General features: G+C 39.9%; 1 long non-coding RNA gene across 1 annotated transcript in view; it reads right to left on the bottom strand.

The window, feature by feature from the left end:
- Positions 1-5,503, bottom strand: part of LOC141762090 (uncharacterized) — a 119,542-nt gene extending 114,039 nt beyond the window's left edge. Inside the window, exon 1 of the long non-coding RNA XR_012592722.1 lies at positions 5,343-5,503. This is a non-coding gene — a long non-coding RNA (uncharacterized LOC141762090). The remainder of the gene's footprint in view (positions 1-5,342) is intronic.
- Between the last annotated feature and the right edge of the window lie 16,405 nt (positions 5,504-21,908).

The raw sequence follows: 21,908 nt of genomic DNA, 5'->3' as shown, positions 1-21,908 counted from the left end.
GCTCCCGGTGCCCTCTCTAAGTGCAGTGTCATCAGAAGTTAAGTGGGAAGGCAGGCCAGATCAAAGCGGCAAAGCAGATCTTCACTGTCTGACTTCATCTCTGCTAAGGCCCCAGAAACCCTGTCACAACCTCAGATGCTCAAAAAAAAAAAAAAAAAAATAGATTTTCCCCTCCGGACTCATTATTCCCTCCAGCGCCAAATGATGCTACACACAGCAGTCACGCTTGTGTAACCCAAATCAAAGCGCTCCGTTTGAAGACTTGTTTGGTTAATAAGTCCATTACAGAGCTATAAAAACTGCAATTAGATGGAAAATCTGGAGTCAGTGTCAAAATCCCAGCTGATTTGCTCCAGTCAGATTATGCAAAGACACTCGTACTGATGCGCCGAATGAATTAACAGTCATAACATGCTACATGGGTACATTAACATACAAAGGCATGTACTGTATATACATGTGCATATGGTACGTGAGACAGTAAATAGGATAGAGTCAGTAAAGCAAGTTTTAATTCATATTTCTGTACAGTATTTATAGTATTTTTGTACGTTTTGTACAACAAGGGAATTCATAATGTCATACTGTATATATAAAGAAAAGCTATTGGTGCTTTACACACACACATGACAGAGGTGCAGCAACCACTAAGAGAGTACAGAAAAAAACAAAACATACTCCGTAAGAATTTTTTAATAACACGGAGACGCAAAGGAAGGCCAAATGCTTTCAAAGCCATAACAGGAATTATCTCGTCAAAATATCTGGAGAGCCGTGTGAATAGAAGTTGTAAGGGCATTTCTAAAACTGTCAATTAAAATGCCACCACTGACTTGTCTCAACCTGACAAAACAGCTCGGCCTGTAGCTGACGTAAATGTGCTGCAGAAGTCAGGTAGAAAAGTGACAGCAACAACAGAAGCACGTTGTAATGTCCCGTCAAGCTAAATGACTGAATGTTAGCGCTGCATCGTTGAAAGCTTTCTTTGGCTTCAGATCAGGAGATGTGGAGCTATGCATCTCTCCAAACTTGAGCCCAGCTGGAGCAGCTGGTGAACTCCGATCAAACAGTCAAACTAGGCAGCGCTGATCAACTATGAATCAAGATTCTGTCACTGTAATGCCTATTTTTTTTCGCCTCAAATGTTTTCAGAAACACACTTTAGTGTACCGTTTAGCTGTAAAAAGAGAACGTTTGTGACCCGGCAGCTATTTTAAAAACAGTCGAGCCAAAACCTTGAAATTAATTAAGACCTCAGCCACACTGTTTTGTACAAGAAAAATGTTTTCAACCCACTGATATGCAAACACACATCTCTTCCTATCTCTCCAAATTGCATCTGCATCATATTAGAATTGAAAGCTCCACCTTGAACAGACGTTAAAGGTCCCATATCGTGCTCATTTTCAGGTTCATACTTGTATTTTGTGTTTCTATTAGAACATGTTTACATGCTGTAATGTTCAAAAAACACATTATTTTCCTCGTACTGTCTGCCTGAATATACTTGTATTTACCCTCTGTCTGAAACGCTCCGTTTTAGTGCATTTCAATGGAATTGCGTTGCTAGGCAACAGTTTGGGTCCATGTTTACTCCCTGTCAGCTGATGTTATTTACATACATTACAACAGGAAATAAACTGAGACACATTTAGAATGTTTACGTTTAAAACCGTGTAATGGTCTAAATATTGTATATTTGTGACATCACAAATGGACAGAAATCCTGACAGCTTGTCTCAAAGGCACAGTTTCTCCAATGGTTAAGCGTTTTGATAGTTTAACAGTATTTATAAAGCACTTAAATCTGCTTTATAACATAAAAGACATGACAATCTAACTTCTTACAATATGGGACCTTTAATAGTTAATAGTTTTACTTCAGAAAAAAGTGTTGAATAGGCCTACTTCTTCTACCACTGCTAATACCAAAAGTAAAGCAAGACTATGTAACGGCGTTTGCCTGGGGCCCTCAAATCATTATCAAATCATCCGCCTCTGAAAAACACACCCAGGTCACTGTTACTTGTGGTCAGAATCATCAGTGAAATTCACATAGCAGAGGTAATTTCCAAATAGGCGTATTAGTCTCTTGTTTTGACACAACTATTGCGGTATTAACGTAGAGCGTGGATTTAATTAGCGTTGGTATTTTGCTGGTGGTAACGTTATTAGTGTTATAAGTTAGTATCAGTCTGACACCGGGGACATTCTTACTCGCGGAGGAAAACACGCTCAAGTCGCGGCCACACTGGTGAAATACACTCTCGGTTTGATTCGGCGTCCAGTCGGCTATCCGCTGGTGTTGACTCCAGGGAAGTGAAGAAGAGTCTGGTTGTAACGTTAGTACCGGTATATCTAGCATCCATGTAACGTTAGTATATCCAGCAAAACGTTCCTGAACAGAGCGCTCTTTTATATTCAAAGCTTATTAATACTGAGCATATAGCGTGTCCAAATTGAACCGAATTCGACAAAGCACTCCCTTGGGTTTCCCAGCAATACACCCGGAAAGTGTGAAGTAGATCAGGTGAGCAGTTCTCGAGATATGCGAAGGACACGGCCACAGACAGACAGACAGAGATTCCTCGCTTTATAATTAGATTTGTCAAAAAAAAACGTGTTTTAAACTTTAATTTTCATGCCAAAACAGACATTTAAAAGTCTGCTATAGCTCATATTTTTCAAAATTCCAACATTTTGTCGGGCCGGTGTTAGTATCTGAATAATTTCCAGTAAAAATCAGACAATTGCGTCTTCACGATCAGGATTATGTCTTTTCAAAGTGTCTTCCTGACACTGAGCTACAGCGAGATCCAGTCAGTAAGCGGCGGAACACTCGCAGGAGAGCGAACAGCCAGTTCTTCACTCCACAACCTGGCGCCGGAGCAGACAGATGTGCTGATATGCCATCTATAGCCGCGGGCCTTTTCTGACTTCTAAAGGCTTCCGCTGTCAAAGTGGGGCGCCTGGGAGTGCATGACACAAAAGTTAAATGAAGGTTAAATGGAAGCACTTCAAAGTGGGAGATCTCCACAGAAAAATAACGCAGGAAAGGTTAATGTGTGTCTTGTTGAGACACCAGAGCAGCTTGTAGCTTTTGGGCATCACGGTTTGAGGTCCAGTTAGGGGTCACAACGCCTTGGGGGCCGCCGTTTATTGGTTTCATTCACACAGTCGATGTGTGCAGCGCGATAACGGAGGTTTTAAACGGATGCTTGTAGAGCAGTTTTCTTCCAGGTCAGATCTTCCTCTGTTAGCGTCAGTACATATTCTGTAATACTAGAGGCAGACAATATTGGCTTGTTGGAAATCAGTCGGTTGGAATCGTCCACCTTTGATATGATGCATGCTACTCTGTGATTGCTGATACAAGAAAACAGGCGGGAAATGCTGCAGAATTTCATTGTTATGTAGCCGTAACGGTCTGCAGGTCCCGACTACACTGCGTTGTGTTCTGGTGCACAATCAGACGCTGGACACTGGCATGTCTTGTTGAGCAAAATGCTGCAATACGAATTCTATCTTCACAACAAAACACCTCCCGCAGTCAAGTTCAATACACACTCACTACAAACTTGAGACTAACTCAAAACCTGTACAAAAAAATAAAATACAGGTAAATAAAATGTTATTTTGTGTCTCTAATTTACTGTCAACAGATGTCCTGGTTTGTCCAGAATTGTCCCCATTTCAAGCTCAAATGTCCCGGTTTTCACCACAATTAAAATAATAAAAATATACTTGTTTTCAGATCTTACATATACGTTTATCATGTTCTGTCCCACTCATTATGACCTAACCCAATATAGAAACAATGCACCACACGTCTGAATTCAACACTGATTTGTCTGTACGTGTGTCAATCAATGAATGTGCTGTTGTCGAGGCTGTTGCTATGACGCTTCCTGACAGAACCTTTCAGTCGACTAATGGTTAAGCTGTAATGCCGAAGAGAAAATCAGTCTCTTCTAAAGCGCTCCAGGAGGCGTAATTCCTTCGCGCACTGTGAAAAACGCTGATATAAAAGATCATATTAATACGGCCAGATAGCAATATACAATAGCTGGTATTTAGCCTGCCTTTGTGCACACTCAGAAATACCTTGTGTTTTAGTTTTAGGCTAATTACACTACACCAATGCAGTCCTTGTGTTTTGTGTTTACTAGTAGTTTTCAAATAAACTATGATTTGGTGGATTCTGGGAGACTAAACATCTCTTTTGTCTGCAGAGGCGCTGTCCATGGTCCTGAAATAACAGTCTATCCTGATGAAAATGCCTAAAGTGCAAAACATGTGCACGAGCATCAACTTGCAGTACACTTAAAGGTCCTGGTTTGGGTGTTAGAAAATACAGTCACCCTACTCTAATTACATGACATTAAATTATATTGTTATTAATATTTAGGCTTAGCCTTCATCAGACGTTTTGGAGGCCCTCCCCTCCCTTCACAAGATCCCACGGCAACTTTAATTCAAAACCACCCGTTAATGGACAGCGATAGATATTAAATGGAGTGCTTTCCTGATCAGTAAATAGAATATGAAAATCATCATTATAAGAAAATACGCCAACAATAAAGTCAAGACAAAGCTAGGTTATTGAGCCACATAGGCCTGTGTGTGTGCACAGTGGCAACACAAGAAGATCAGTCTTTTCAATTCAAAACCCCCAAACATCAGAGGCAAAGAAAACCTGAACGTTTTTTACATTATTATTACGATAGATAATGCCCAAAAAGCTTAAAAACAAAACTTGCTATAATAATCATACCACTATTTACACACATCACCTTTGTCTGAACATTTAATTCTTCTGTCAATCATGTAAAACCATATTATGTAAATCAATAGCGCAGATTCAGAAAACTTTTAAATAGTGTTTCATTAATTATATTTATTCTAGCCTATAGCCTACAACACTGGGTTCCCAGCTCCAGACCTCCAGACCTCCAGACCCTGCATACCTGAACCAGCTGATGCTCCACCCTGATCCAACAGTTAAGGGCTGGAGTTGCATCAGGTGTGTTCAAAACATCACGTGATGAGTAGGCCTATGTTACTAGCTACTACTGGTGTGTAATTGATTTAATTCCCACACTGCTCGGAGGTAATAAACTGATGCCGATGACAGCGGTGCGTACAGTAGAGGGGCTACCACGAAAACACTTGCATGTTATGGATTCACAGCGTATAGAAAATGAACATTCAACAACACACTTGAAACTGGCTCCAAAAGCGAGTCAGTTCCTATAGGCCGCAATGTTAAGCCATATATTAAGGCTTAAGTTATGCATGATTAAAGGTGTGCTGCTCTGAGTGAGAGGTGGGTGGGTGCCTACCAGGTTTCTAGCTGCGAGCGGTCTCCTCCGCTGCGTCAACCGGGCCCGCCTCAGCTCCACCGACGATCCACCTCTTTGCCCTCTTTGTTGGATTAGCCGGGAGTTAGGCTGTGTCGTCGCTGCCAAGATGGCAATGGCCGGAGCTTCACAACGGCTCTTCAGAAACCTATGGGTGACATCAAACCCATATTTTACACGGTCTACAACTTTAACACCATGAAACATGAAATAAATCATCTTGATGTGTGTTTGTCTTCAATTAACACACACAAAATACCCATATTCCATGAAAACAGCTGTCATGAGGGCTATCCTGTACCACAATCACCTAATAGAGTGCTACAGGAATGAGTCCTATAAACTGGAAATTAGTTTTAGTTAAAGGGACTGTTTGTAACTTCTTACACATATAAATCAATCCGGGTCGGTGTCCCATGTGCGCTCGCTTGTGGCTACGCTGTTCAGACTCAGACTCCAACACAAACTACACGGAAGCACCAAAACCACGAAGTTCTATCTAGTGAAGCCCGTCTGTTAAACAGTGTTGGCCGCAGTCGGAGGACGCGTGTTGGCTTTTCCAGCCTCAGCCTCCCGTCTGCGGCCGGAGGAAACAGGGGAGACACCGGAGTTTTGGTCGGAGACGATAACGTTTCTCTCTGCGGAGCCCCGTCACTTCACAAGACACGGGAAACCTCTGTTGGTCTGGAGGAGCTGCAGCAGTTATTTCTGCACAAACGTCCACTGAACATTTTTGGTGCTTCTGTGTAGTTTGTGTTGGAGTCTGAGTCTGAACAGCGTAGCCACACGCGAGTGAGACTTTATTTCAGGCATCTACAGTAACTACAAACTAGTGATGTTACGTGCTGTGCCGAGGCTTCGGAGCGTGTGTCGAGTAATCCAGGAAGTTCTCCGCGATGCGCGTATCGAGGCTTGTATCGTTTTAGACCAATGACGTCATTGATGACATCCGAAGCCTCGCTGCCCGGCCGTACCGCCCACTGGTTCATGAAGTGTTTCAGATCTTCACTGGTTCAACCAATGCCACTTTCCAGAAGTGACACAGAACACTAATATTAACCCTCCTGCAATTATTATATTATACTACACTACAATACAATTATTAACTTATTAAATATGATATATATATATCATATATATAAATTGATTACATGGTAATAGATTTTTTTTCATTGTTTATAGTCATTCCCAACAGCCTTTACTGACGCAAAATACAGTATATCACAGATCTGTGTTCCCAGTAGACCACAAACAGCACTGCTCCCAGTAGAGCACTTACACACCAAAAACTGACAACCTGATATTTTCAGGTGGATTTTCATTTAATTCTCACTGTGCAATATCATTTTCCACTTGTGCAATTTTGTTAATAGTCTGTTTATTGTCAATACTGTATATACTGCTCCTATTTTTATACTTGGTTCATATTTTGTTACACTGTGTTTAGCTCTTTTTTTACTGTGTTAGCTGATGCATCTTGTTTTTTGCACTATCCCCTTTGCTGCTGTACACTGCACATGTCCCCACTGCTGGACTAATAAAGGAATATCTTATCTTATCACATGGTTAAGATCATATCTGCCTGTTTTACACTCTTTGACCACCAGGTGGTTTCGTGAGCACATGAAGCCTCGAGCAATGAACCCTTTTCCGAACCAATTTGCTGGAAAGCTTCAAAGCTTCATGAGGCTTCATCTCGCCATCACTACTACAAACCCAGAGTGATGCAGTACTTTTTTTTTTTTTATTGAGAAATTTACATTACAATATGGCATCGTACAGAACAGTACAAAACAAACAAACAAAAAAAAAAAAGTAAGGGAATGTGGGAATAGTGCTAGGGGGTTTGTCAGGGTGTGAGTTTGAACGCAGAGTTACCAGGCAGAAAGGTAGATTTTAATAAAAGCGACCTTTAATAAATGAAGCTGAAGTGTCCAAACAACAAAAACCAACATGCATCAAAAACCAAAAATGCAGGGAGGGGAACAAAGTACAAAAGAATAAATCCAACAAACAACAAAAAAGAAAAATTACCAACCAGAGGACACAAGGAACACGAGGATCAAGGCAGGAGTGACGGGCAAAACGGGGGACAAGGTAGACAAGGCTGGAGCGACAAACGAACTGACCTCAGACAGAGAGGAACACACAGGCTTAAATACAAGACGGTGATTAAACACAGGTGGAACAAATCAGGGTGGGGCAGACAATCAACAAAGGCGGGAAAACAATCAAAGGTAGGAAGTAAAACCAGACAAGACACAGGAGGAGAGAATTATAAAATAAAAGAGGATACACTGGAATGAAAGAATATAAAAGAAACCAAATCCAACACAAACCAAAATCACATTAACAGAACTAATAAACCCAAAGGAGGAACATAAGACAATCTTAACTTATAACAAACAGAAAAAAGATCAATGTTCTGGCACACTTTTTCTTCATCTGTTTCACAGATGAAGACTAACCAATCAGAATCGAGTATTCAACACAGGGACAGTCTCTCTCTGAAGGCTTTCATGGTGTTGCGCTCATTTGGCCACGCAAAAAGTGACGAAAGTAGCTGTGTGACAAGTTGACAACGATGTGATCTCAAAACCTTTTTTGTCATATTTAGCCGCTTGGGCATAAGCCTGACGCCCGGGGGCAAAAGTGCTCAGTAAGTGAGCGCACAGGGACACACAGTACATATATATATATATATATTTATACATAAACATGTGGCGGCTGCTCCCACCCAGATGCATGCAGCAGGGCAGGACCAGCTTAAGGCATACTGTAGGTAAATATCTGCAGGGCTTTCGCTGGTCCTCTTAAAAAAAATTAAAAAAAATAAATGCTGGTGGGCGCCCTTCTTCATTTTCTGCATTGAGGTAACAAATCAAAAAAGAAAGAAAGAAAGAAAGAAATGCACCTTTCACCCCTGTAACTCTCTTTCTTACTCTTTTCATCTGCCTTTTCATCTGCACTTATTTGTTAATAAAAGTGTAAATTGTAGTGAAACTGACTAAACACTTTTAAGCCAACAATATCAGGGACCAGTTCATTTATATTATTATATATTTTTATAATAAATACAGTTATTTATGAAAATAAAAATCTTAATTTTGTCTTAAAACCATTGTGATGTCTGCTGTGTGTTGTGGTTTACGGGCCTAGAGTGGCGTTGCCACCATAGGCAGCGGCAGGGGGGGCTCCAAATCCAAATTTCGCCGAGGGCACCAAAAGGGCTAGAGCCGGGGTAGCTTAAGCAGCTACACACGCAATATATATATCGTCCTGTTTCATGTGTATGCAGCCCATGTAAAAGAAAAAGAGGAAAGTAAATCAGAGGAATAAGAGCTACTGGGAGAGGTAGACGGAAGGCAATCAGCAGCTCAACACCACATCAGAAACAATAGTAACATCTCCACTGGGCCGCCTGCATCCCCTCAGTATTTAACCTATTACCACAACATCGGTAGTGAAGTGCGGTCGGCCTGTATGCCGATGTGACAGCTAATTGCCAACCGCCAGGACTCAAAGGCAGCCGACCTGAAACTCCGCAGCATTACAGGGAACAGAGTTTGACACTGTTTTGAAGGTCAACTTCTTGTGCATTCAAACCCCAACAGGTCCCCCCCCCACCACCATCACCACCACCACCCTGGGGTGCTGAAACGCCTATCACAGGGAACTGGAGAGGCTTATCGTTCTCTCATCTCCTGTTGACCCTTCCCGCCCCATTAAAATCTAGCCTGAAACTCTGCCTGAGGGTCTCCAGCCATCATCGGCATGCGCAGCCTCCGCCAAAGCATGGCATGCTAATGAGACAGAGGGATGGATGGGGGGGGGGGTTGCATCTTTAAAGCGCGGGTTGGGATTGGTTACCAGGCAGAATTAATGACGGGCTCGTGCTCGGTTATTAGAGGGGGTCTGAAGCAGGAAGAGAGCGGGAGGAGAGCGGGAGGAGTTGAGTGTAATGAGAGCCGCCGGTCTCGTCCAGGTGATCTCGTGTGCTGACTGTTAATGGAAATACACACAGATATTATTTATTCATTGTGCTGACACGCTGAAGGATTATTCCCTCCACCACGGAGGTTCTGTTTCCACCTGGTGGTTTATTTGTTTGTCTCTCTGTCAGCAGCATATCTGAAGACTTGAAATTTGGTCTCTCAGTATAATTATTAGCTTGAATAGAAATGTATATATTGTGATCTAGCTCTCGTGGCTTTCTTTCTGTGTGGCCTTAAAGTCCCTCTCTGGTATATAAAAAAACCTTAACTTTAACCTTAAAGGGACTGTATGTAAGTTTTCACACATGTTAAAATCCTTTTTATTGCCAATATGTATACCTCTCCATCACATTTGTTGTTGTTTATGTAATCTCTACTTGTACCTTTTTCATATGTGTAAACAAATACAATCTAATAAGATAAAACTAAGTGTATAATTTGAAAATGTCCGGTACAGATCAATAACATGAAATGACATTTCTTCATGTGCTGGCCTCAAAACTGATGGTACATAAAATAAACATTTGGTTTGTTGAATGGAAACGAAGCATTAGCTTTAATATTGTGTTTTTGAATGTGCCGGGTGGAAACAAGGTTTCAGAATTGTATGTTTTACAACAATTCGATTACATGTTTATTTGCATGGATTTGAACACCATCTGGTGCGCGCACTAGTCCCTTACATGTGGAGATGTGGTTAATTATAAAGGGTTAGTGTTCTGTATAATTTCTATATAACTTTATTGGAATGATTTCCACTCAAAGGCAAATATAGAAATCAAAAATAAGATTGTTTTTTAGAGACTAAAGAATGGGAGAATATGTTGATTTTAAGGCTGTCAAAGTTAACCTGATAATAACATGTTAACACACATGTGTTTCGTTGTTGGGCTTGAGTTTGCCATGTTATGATTTGGACTTATTTTTTATGCTTGATTTAGTTTCTGGACAATATTTGTCATTGTTTTGTTAATTGATTTCCAATAATAAATATATACACATATTTACATAGATCAAGCATATTTGCCCTCTCCCATGTTGATAAGAGTATTAAATACTTGACAAATCTCCCTTTAAGGTTCATTTTGAACAGATAAAAAATGTGCGTTTAATCACAATTAAACATTTTGATTGATTGACAACCCTAGTTGTAGTAATGTTTCTGTGAACAATATCAGTATCAACTTTTTTGTACTTTTATTTTTCACATAAAAATGTCCCTTTTATCAGTTTGATAAATACAGGCCCTGGTTTGTCAGCATGATGGGAATAAGATAACAATAAAGTAAAGTTTCTATTTTGTAGAGAGTGATGCAAACACAGTTCTCATGCAAAGTTGTCTTTATTGATGAAGCAGGAAATATGCAGAATAAAGTGATACAGAGACTTAATATTCAATCATTCATTAACATTGGTGTTGAACAGCCATTTGATATAGTTTGATTTCATTGAGTTTAACAGTAGAACCCATATACCATTGATACTTTCTGATTTCACCGGTAGTATTACTGTAATATAATTAATCACATTGTTTTATATAGAAAAAGAGAAAAAGCATTATAGACGCCATCATCAAAATGATTTAACATTGTGAGTGTTGGGGATTCTCAGCTGTGCCACCATGAGGAAGACTCTCTCAGGCTTTCACTGATTAAAACACAGGTACTCAACGTGGTCTTTAGTGCCCGGGTTGAGATCTTTCTCAATAACAGCGATACCAGCCTTCTTGTACACTGGAACGGCAGCAGGGTCGAGGACCAGGGTGCTGGCCTTGATGGGCTTGCCAGATTTCTCTCTCTTGTACCACAGGTACAGCGGGGGGCTTCCGCACAACTCGTGGACGTTTAGATTCACTGGCTGGTATTCCTGCTGCTGAAGGGCATGAAACTCGGATTTAGTGGTGGAGACTTTCAGATCGCTGAGTGCACGCTTGGGATTGGTGGTCTGACGGTACCAGATGAAGATGTGTTCACCTCCCGCACCCTTGCGAGCATCTACATCCTCACGGATCCAACCATCCCGAAAGTACTTTTCACCGGATTTGAAGGAACCGGTGACGGCGACGTCGCAGATGAAGGTTGGATTCTCTCTCTTCACCCAGATGTAGAGCCAGGACCCTCCAGCCCCGCGGTTCAGATCACAGGCCAGTTTCTCCCAGCCTTCTTGGAACTTCAGGGCTTCTTCTTCTGCAGTTGTAGTGACTTCAAGGTCCACTATGGGAGTATCATACTCTCCAGACCCTTGGAAGAACCAAATGTAGATGGGATCAGCTCCTGGTTCTGGAATGAATGGAGTAGGGAGCTTTTTGTACCCTGCTTTGATCAATCCAACACTCATCTCATCGTTGAATGTGAGTTGAATCCTGGTGATTGGCACGATGCCGGTTCCATGTTTGAACCAAAAACTGCTGGCCTTTCCTTTTGTGGCTTTGGTCGGTTGACATGCCATGCTGGTGAAGCCTTGTGACCGGAGGTAGATCTCATTATTGCTTCCAGGGCCTACAACATTGTTAGAGCTGTTGCCTGAGTTGTTGCCTGAGTTGTTGCCTGAGTTGTTGCCTGAGTTGTCGCCTGAGTTGTCGCCTGAGATGTTGCTGATGTGTGAGTCGCTGGAGCCCATTGTGTGTAACTGCATTAAAGAAAGACAAATCGTGAGTAAACAGAATATGACAAGTTACCAGCATTACTGTGCCTTTTCAGGTAAGATCCAATATAATCATGGCAAATTTAAATATCATTTGTCAAATATGGATCACCACAATGACATCTAAAATAAATAATATATTAAATGTGCATGCATACTGCACCAACTTACACTGAATATAATCAATTAAAGCAGCAGTAGGCAGAATATTTTTGGCATCATTGGGAAAAAATTCCATAATAACCTTTCAGCATATTGTAATTCAAGTGTTCTGAGAGAAAACGAGACTTCTGCTCCTCCTCATGGCTCTGTTTTCAGACTTTAAAAACTACAAACCGTGACGGAAGACTTTGACCAATCACAGGTCATTTCAGAGAGAGAGCGTTCCTATTGGCTGTTCATTCAACGTAGGCAGCTGTCAATCACTCGGGAACTATTTATTTTTCTATTTCTTGCATAAAATGTTTTCAGAAACATCTTGACAAATCGTGGTAAGCTGTTAAATGAGAAAGTTTGCTTCGACAGGAGAGGCCTTAACTGATCTCAACATGTCTGCCGGTTCACAAACGTTCTCATTTTACAGAGCTTAACAGTAGCATTTCTACCTACTTCAGCTTTAAAGGGAGCTATCCAGGTGTACAGGGGAAAACGATTAACTAATAGACATCACCATGAAACTTCTCCAGCTGATTATTTACATTAAGACAATTATTTTTTGTAGGACAAGATTTCTGAAAATGTATGTTTAGAAATGCAAATTAAGCATTATCTTACCAAATATGTGCTAATTTGTTAACATATTAGAGTAAAAGATTTTTATAGAGAGAATTTTGGATATCTCTTTGTATCACTCCATAAATAAGAAAATACTGTCAACAGCCATAAAACAAAAAAATCAATTTTAAACATGTTTTTAAGAATAAAATGTTCTATAAATCAGGCTATGAATGATACCTGAACAAACCCCTCTGCAAAAACCTTCAGAATATAGATATAATGAAACTGGAAAGTTCGGTGGATGTACACACGTAGGCAAAATTGTTGGTGACCTTCCGTTAAAGAAAGAAAAACCCACAAAGGTCACTGAAATAACTTGAAACTGACAAAAGTAATAATAAATAAAAATTCACTGAAAATTAACTAATGAAAATCAGATATTGCTTTTGAATTATGGTTCAACAGAATCATTTTAAAAAACAAACTAATGAAACTGGCCTGGACAAAAATGATAGTACCCTTAACTTAATATTTAGTTGTACAACCTTTCGAGGCAATCACTTCAATCGAGTGATTTCTGTAACTCTCAATGAGACTTCTGCACCTGTCGACAGGTATGTTGGCCCACTCCTCGTGAGCAAACTGCTCCAGCTGTCTCAGGTTTGAAGGGTGCCTTCTCCGAATGCATGTTTCAGCTCCTTCCACAGATGTTCAATAGGATTTAGATCAGGGCTCATAGAAGGCCACTTCAGAATAGTCCAATGTTTTGTTCTTAGCCATTCTTGGGTGTTTTTAACTGTGTTTTGGGTCATTATCCTGTTTGAGGACCCATGACCTGCAACTGAGACCAAGCTTTCTGACACTGGGCAGCACATTTCGCTCCAGAATGCCTTGATAGTCTTGAGATTTCATTGTACCCTGCACAGATTCAAGACACCCTGTGCCAGATGCAGCAAAGCAGCCCCAGAACATAACCTAGCCTCCTCCATGTTTCACATTAGGTACATTGTTCTTTTCTTTGGATGCTTCATCTCTTTGTCTGTGAACATAGAGCTGATGTGACTTGCCAAAAAGCTCCAGTTTTGTCTCATCTGTCCAAAGGACATTCTCCCAGAAGCTTTGTGGCTTGTCAATATGCATTTTGGCAAATTCCAGTCTCGCTTTTTTATGATTTGGTGTCCTCCTGGGTCGTCTTCCATTAAGTCCACTTTGGCTCAAACAGCGACGGTTGGTGCAATCTGTCACTGATGTACCTTGACCTTGGAGTTCACCTCTAATCTCTTTGGAAGTTGTTCTGGGCTCTTTGGTTACCATTCGTATTATCCGTCTCTTCAATTTGTCATCAATTTTCCTCTTGCGGCCACGTCCAGGGAGGTTGGCTACAGTCCCATGGACCTTAAACTTCTGAATAATATGTGCTGCTGTAGTCACAGGAACATCAAGCTGCTTGGAGATGGTCTTATAGCCTTTACCTTTAACATGAAGGTCTATACTTGTCCTTCTAACCTCCCGAGACAACTCTCTCCTTAGCTTTCTGTGGTCCATGTTCAGTGTGGTACACACCATGATACCAAACAGCACAGTGACTTATTTTGACCCTTTAAATAGGTAGACTGACTGATTAAAAGTTTGAAGATACCTGTGATGCTATTTACAGGACACACCTTAGTTTAATATGTCCCTATGGTCAAATTATTTTCAATCTTTTCTAGGGGTACCATCATTTTTGTCCAGGCCAGTTTCATTAGTTTGTTTTTTTAAATGATTCTGTTGAACCACAATTAAAAAAACAATATCTGAATTTCATTAGTTAATTTTCAGTACATTTTTATTTATTATTACTTTTGTCAATTTCAAGTTATTTCAGTGACCATTGTGGGTTTTTCTTTCTTTAACGGAACGGTACCAACAATTTTGCCTACGTGTGTAAGTGTTACTGAAGTGGAGATTTCTGACTTCAAAACAGTCTTCTGTAAAATTCTTAACATTTTGGTACATTTTTACAGGTGAATAGTGTAAAATATTTAACTAAAAGGTACCACCATGAAACTTCCCCAGTTGATAACTACATTAAGACAATTATTTTTTGTATCACAAGTTTTCTGAAATGCTATGTTTAAATATGTAAATGAAGCATTATCTAATGCTAACTTTTGGGTGAATTTAGGAGAAATCTACAGACACAAATATACAAAATGTAATAAAATAAACACCTAAATGTGTATTTTGGATGTTTTCTTTCCACTAGTCTGAAAGAAGACATGTTATGGAAGCAAAATAGCCTCAAATCTCAAAATTGTCAAGTGCATGATCTGAAATAGATAAATGAATGGTCTACATCAAGGAAATAATAAACTCTTAAAGACTTACGTGTCTGTTGACAGTCGGTGATCGGCAGTAAGAAGTCAGCTGGTCTTCTGAATTCTGTTGTACTAGACCACAAGTTAGCTGCCTTTATATAGAGAGGAGGGATGCTCTGGCTCATTGTGCAATCACTACCAGTGAGGACTCATTTTCCAAAGAAATTCATACATAACCAAAAGTGATTCATATCTAACCTTTAAGTGAATGTTGTCATATATATCCCACAAAATCAATTTGTATGTAACCAGTTAGAATAAAGAGAGACAAATGCCATGTAGACAGGAGGTTGCGGTGGATGGGTATTGTATTTTAATATTTAACTTATTGTATTGTAATATTTTAACTTTTATGCGCGTCTAAAAACCGCTAGGAAAACACGCTGCAAGTGAGGAGCAAACCCTGACTCTTACCCATTAGAAAGTTTTAATCTTGGGTTCACAAGTAATAAAAGCAAAGGATTTTCACTTTATTTTGAGTCCAAAATGTCCCTTTTAGCAATCTGATAAATATGGACCCTGGTTTGTCAGCATGATGGGAATAAGATGATGAAAACACTCAAAATGAAGTTTCTATTGTGTAGAAACTGAAGCAAACACACTTCATATGCAAAGTTGTCAGAATAAAGTGATACAGAGCTTTAATATTCAGTCATTCATTAAAATCGTTGAACAACAGCCATTTGAAATAGTTTGATTTCATTGAGTTTAACAGTAGAACCCATATACCATTGATACTTTATGATATTACCGGCAGTATTACTGTGATATAATAATCACATTGTTTTATATAGAAAAGGAGAACTAACTGTTGCAATTGTCCTCCCAGTTGGACAGTGCTTGTGCAATAATTAACTGTGGAGAGTCATATTCCAAAGAATTTTTCTATTTCCAAATACCATATCAAAGATCAAACAGTTGGCTGTTAACAGGCTGGTTATGTACAGACAAACACTTAATCTAACGTGAATCAATCAGATATGTATAGAAGTCTGGATAAGCAATATCCGGCCACTACAATCAACCTTAATTTATTATGGTATCGCGAATGCTCAGGTTCAGGCAAGGTCACAAAATTATTATTGGACATGCGTATAAAACAAACATTTGTATGACAAGAGATGAATGCAAAAGTACAATCCAAACACACGTCAAATTGCATTTAAGTCGATGGGATCTTTGGTTTTCTATCCCCCAAAAGGGGGCGTCTTGACTTTTTGCGAAGTACCCGTTATGTTCTTGTCTGATGTATGCATTAGAATTAATATTTTATCTTTATTAATGTAAACTTATACCTAATGGCTTGTTATTGCATTGAAGAGAACTTTTGTGGGACGGGCAGTAGCCTACTACCTATCGAACATGCATGTGTCCCAGAGACGCCATTTTGCAGAAGTAGAAAAACTCGAAAGTTGCCTTGAAGGAGCCAATTTGGATCAATAATGTGTAGTAAATGAAACAACTAGTTAGAGAAATCAAAGTCCTACGTTGCAAATATTAATTTCCTGGAGACTTACCATTGTCAGGGAAGCGTAACACCCACCCTACGGTCCCCCACCGCAGGTTAGGGTTAGGGCTGTCAGCACTTGTTGTACCGAGAGCTGCTAGCCGTCGGCTCAGACACCTCGGTGTTCACGCACGTAAATCCGGCGCTACGGGTTATAGCTGCTGCGGTAGTGGGCCAATCACACGCCGCAATAAATCAAACAACGCTTGTGGTGATTGGCTACAAGCAAATAGTCCTTCTTTTCTAGATCAGTGCACAAAAAGGATCGATTACAGTTTGACTGGAGAAGTTTCGATACTACAGGTGAGCAGGAGTGTGAGGTGAGTGCAGGACTAATGAGGTGACAGGTGAACATGATTAGGGCTGGGCACACAATCAAAAAGGCGGGAAAACACATAAAGACAGGAAGTAAAATCCAAACATGCCACATGAGGAGTGAACTTTCAAAATAAAACAGGAAACAGTCTAAAAAGCCCAAGACCATGTTCCAAATCGTTTTCTTTACTTTTAGTACAGCTGCTCTAACAAAGTATGCACTGCTGCGTGCGGTGTGCATACAATTGGGACATAATACTTTGTCACATTGGTGATACACCAATCAGCCATAACATTAAGAACAATGAGGGGTGAAGTGAATAACATTGACTATCTCGTTACAATGGCACCTGGCAGTGGGGCGGGGGGACGGGGGGGGGGTATATTAGACAGCAAGTGAACATTTTGAACTTTGTGTTGGAAGCAGAAAAAATGGGCCAGCGTAAGGATGTGAGCGACTTTGACGAGGGCCAAATTGTGCTGGCTAGACGACCGGGTCAGAGCATCTCCAGAACTGCAGCTCTTGTGGGATGTTCCCGGTCTGCAGTGGTCAGGACCTACCAAAAGTGGTCCAAGGAAGGAAAACCGGTGAACCGGCGACAGGGTCAGACCCGAGGCTCATTGATGCACGTGAGAAACGAAGGCTAGCCCGTGTTGTCCGATCCACTAGAAGAGCTACTGGAGCTCAAACTGCTGAAAAAGTTAATGCTGGTTCTGATAGAAAGGTGTCAGAACACAGTGAGGAGCAGTTTGTTGCGTATGGTGCTGCGTAGTTGCAGACCGGTCAGGGTTTCCCATGCTGACCCGTGTCCACCGACCAAAAGCGCCTACAATGGGCATCAGAACTGGGCCACGGAGCAATGGAAGAAGGTGACCCAGTCTGATGAATCACATTTTCTTTTACATCATGTGGATGGCAACGAGTTGGAGGTGTCGACTCGGCCTCCAAATTCTCCAGATCTCAATCCGATCGAGCATCTGTGGGATGTGCTGGACGAACAAGTCCGATCCATCCCCCACCTCAAAACTGATACAGGACTTACAGGATCACTTACTGTCAATTTCAGCCATTTCTCCGTTTTTTTCCACACTAACTGACGACCCAGAGATACCGCGTGATGCCAACGTACCATTGTTTATTATAGGTTCACAAGCCTTGTTAGAAGTGGGAACCAAACGTCAGATATCTTCCACAGACATAAACAAAACATTAATTTTGGACCCTCCAACATATGTTTTAAATGATTATACAAAAAGATGATATATGATTCACAATCTTAATTTTAATTTTCATGAAAAAGACATACATTTATTCGGCACCTTTCTAAAAGCCCTGTGGATGTATTCTGTTTTTAAAAAACATATTTGTCTACATAAAAATTGTTATCCAGTTAACCAACTTCAGATTGCTTTGTTTGTGTACAGCTCTTTGAACGAACTGTATTCCTATAATTAACAATTCCACAATTATTTGACTCGAATTACCTCCAAACTCAGACCTCCCGTGTGTCGAACATCTCAGTCACAGTTTGGTTTAATTTACCGAGGTTCAGTGATTATGGAACGCTCTGCCATCTCATGTTTTAAAGTTGTCACCAGAACAATTTAAGAAAGTTGTTAAAGGTTTGTTTTTATCTCCACAATGTTTTCCTTATGGATTATCTCTGTAAATTGCTTACTAATAATGAGTTTTTATTGATGATATAACGTGAATCTTAATTCCATTTAACTTTGTCTTTCGAATGTACAGTATATGGATGCTTGCTAGTGTGTGTAATCTTGTCTTTTTCTTTATTTTCTCTCTTCTTCTATATCTCTTTGCCATCATTTTTAATAATTTATTCTCTTTTTAAAATTGATTAAGGATTGCACTAATGAGTGCCCTGATCAAGCCCCATCGAATTTTTTTTTTTGGACCTCTCCATCACATTTGTTGTTGTTTATGTAATCTCTACTTGTACCTTTTTCATATGTGTAAACAAATACAATCTAATAAAATATAACTAAGTGTATAATTTGAAAATGTCCGGTCCAGATCAATAACGTGACATGACATTTCTTCATGTGCTGGCCTCAAAACTGATGGTACATAAAATAAACGTTTGGTTTGTTGAATGGAAACGAAGCATTAGCTTTAATATTGTGTTTTTGAACGTGCCGGGTGGAAACAAGGTTTCAGAATTGTATGTTTTACAACAATTCGATTACATGTTTATTTGCATGGATTTGAACACCATCTGGTGCGCGCACTAGTCCCTTACATGTGGAGATTTGGTTATTTATAAAGGGTTAGTGTTCTGTATAATTTCTATATAACTTTATTGGAATGATTTCCACTCAAAGGCAAATATAGAAAGCAAAAATAAGATTGTTTTTTAGAGACTAAAGAATGGGAGAAGATGTTGATTTTAAGGCTGTCAAAGTTAACCTGATAATAACGTGTTAACACACATGTGTTTCGTTGTTGGGCTTGAGTTTGCCATGTTATGATTTTAACTTATTTTTTATGTTAAATTTAGTTTCTGGACAATATTTGTCAATGTTTTATTTTGTTAATTGATTTCCAATAATAAATATATACATATATATTTGCATAAATCAAGCATATTTGCCCTCTCCCTTGTTGATAAGAGTATTAAATACTTGACAAATCTCCCTTTAAGGTTCATTTTGAACTGATAAAAAATGTGTGATTAATCACAATTAAACATTTTAATCGATTGACAACCCTAGTTGTAGTAATGTTTCTGTGAACAATATCAGTATCAACTTTTTGTACTTTTATTTTTCACATAAAAATGTCCCTTTTATCAGTTTGATAAATATGTGCCCTGGTTTGTCAGCATAATGGGAATAAGGTGATGAAAACACATGAAAATACTTAAAGTAAAGTTTCTATTTTGTAGAGAGTGATGCAAACACAGTTCTCATGCAAAGTTGTCTTTATTGATGAAGCAGGAAATATGCAGAATAAAGTGATACAGAGACTTAATATTCAATCATTCATTAACACTGGTGTTGAACAGCCATTTGATATAGTTTGATTTCATTGAGTTTAACAGTAGAACCCATATACCATTGATACTTTCTGATTTCACCGGTAGTATTACTGTAATATAATTAATCACATTGTTTTATATAGAAAAAGAGAAAAAGCATTATAGCCGCCATCATCAAAATGATTTAACATTGTGAGTGTTGGGGATTCTCAGCTGTGCCACCATGAGGAAGACTCTCTCAGGCTTTCACTGATTAAAACACAGGTACTCAATGTGGTCTTTAGTGCCCGGGTTGAGATCTTTCTCAATAACAGCGATACCAGCCTTCTTGTACACTGGAACGGCAGCAGTGTCGAGGACCAGGGTGATGGCCTTGATGGGCTTGCCGGATTCCTCTCTCTTGTACCACAGGTACAGCGGGGGGCTTCCGCACAACTCGTTGAAGTTTAGATTCACTGGCTGGTATTGCTGCTGCTGAAGGGCCTGAAACTCGCATTCAGTGGTGGAGACTTTCAGATCGCTGAGTGCACGCTTGGGATCGGTGGTCTGACGGTACCAGATGAAGATGTGTTCACCTCCCGCACCCTTGTGAGCATCTACATCCACACGGATCCAACCATCCTGAAAATACTTTTCGCCGGATTTGAAAGAATCGGTGACGGCGACGTCGCAGATGAAAGTTGGATTCTCTCTCTTCACCCATATGTAGAGCCAGGACCCTCCAGCCCCGCGGTTCAGATCACAGGCCAGTTTCTCCCAGCCTTCTTGAAACTTCAGGGCTTCTTCTTCTGCAGTTGTAGTGACTTCAAGGTCCACTATGGGAGTATCATACTCTCCAGACCCTTGGAAGAACCAAATATAGATGGGATCAGCTCCTGGTTCTGGAATGAATGGAGTAGGGAGCTTTTTGTACCCTGCTTTGATCAATCCAACACTCATCTCATCGTTGAATGTGAGTTGAATCCTGGTGATTGGCGCAATGCCGGTTCCATGTTTGAACCAAAAGCTTCTGGCATTTCCTTTTGTGGCTTTGGTCGGTGGACATGCCATGCTGGTGAAGCCTTGTGACCGGAGGTAGATCGTATTATTTCTACCAGAGCCTATATCATTGTGTGAGTTGTTGTGTGAGTTGTGTTGTGAGCTGTCTGGGTTGTTGTGTGAGTCGGCGGCGCCCATTGTGTGTAACTGCATTAAAGAAAGACAAATCGTGAGTAAACAGAATATGACAAGTTACCAGCATTACTGTGCCTTTTCAGGTAAGATCCAATATAATCATGACAAATTTAAATATCATTTGTCAAATATGGATCACCACAATGACATCTAAAATAAATAATATATTAAATGTGCATGCATACTGCACCAACTTACACTGAATATAATCATTTAAAGCAGCAGTAGGCAGAATATTTTTGGCATCATTGGGAAAAAATTCCATAATAACCTTTCAGCATATTGTAATTCAAGTGTTCTGAGAGAAAACGAGACTTCTGAACGTCCTCATGGCTGTTTTCAGACTTTAAAAACTACAAAACCGTGACGGAAGACTTTGACCAATCACAGGTCATTTCAGAGAGAGAGCGTTCCTATTGGCTGTTCATTCAACGGAGGCAGCTGTCAATCACTCGGGAACTATTTATTTTTCTATTTCTTGCATAAAATGTTTTCAGAAACATCTTGTAGTGTATTATTAAGCTGTAAAATGAGGAGAGAATCTACAGATATCTACAGATATCTCTTTGTATCACTCCATAAATCAGAAAACACTGTCAACAGCCATAAAAAAGAATTCATTTTAACCATGTTTTTAATAATAAAATGTTCTATAAATTAGGCTATGAATGAAATATGAACACGCCCATCAGTAAAAACCTTCATAATATAAATAGGACTGAAATTGGAAAGTTTGGTGGATGTAAGTGCTGCTGAAGTCAAGATTTCTGACTCAGAGTCTGAGAAAGAACTCATTTAGAGAAAACAGCTTTTAAAGATATGGATTGTGAAATTCACTA

Source organism: Sebastes fasciatus, chromosome 23 (assembly GCF_043250625.1).
Source record: "Sebastes fasciatus isolate fSebFas1 chromosome 23, fSebFas1.pri, whole genome shotgun sequence".
In the NCBI taxonomy this organism is placed as follows: domain Eukaryota; kingdom Metazoa; phylum Chordata; class Actinopteri; order Perciformes; family Sebastidae; genus Sebastes; species Sebastes fasciatus.
Note: the sequence above shows the minus strand (reverse complement) of the source record. Positions and strands in the feature narration are given on the sequence as shown.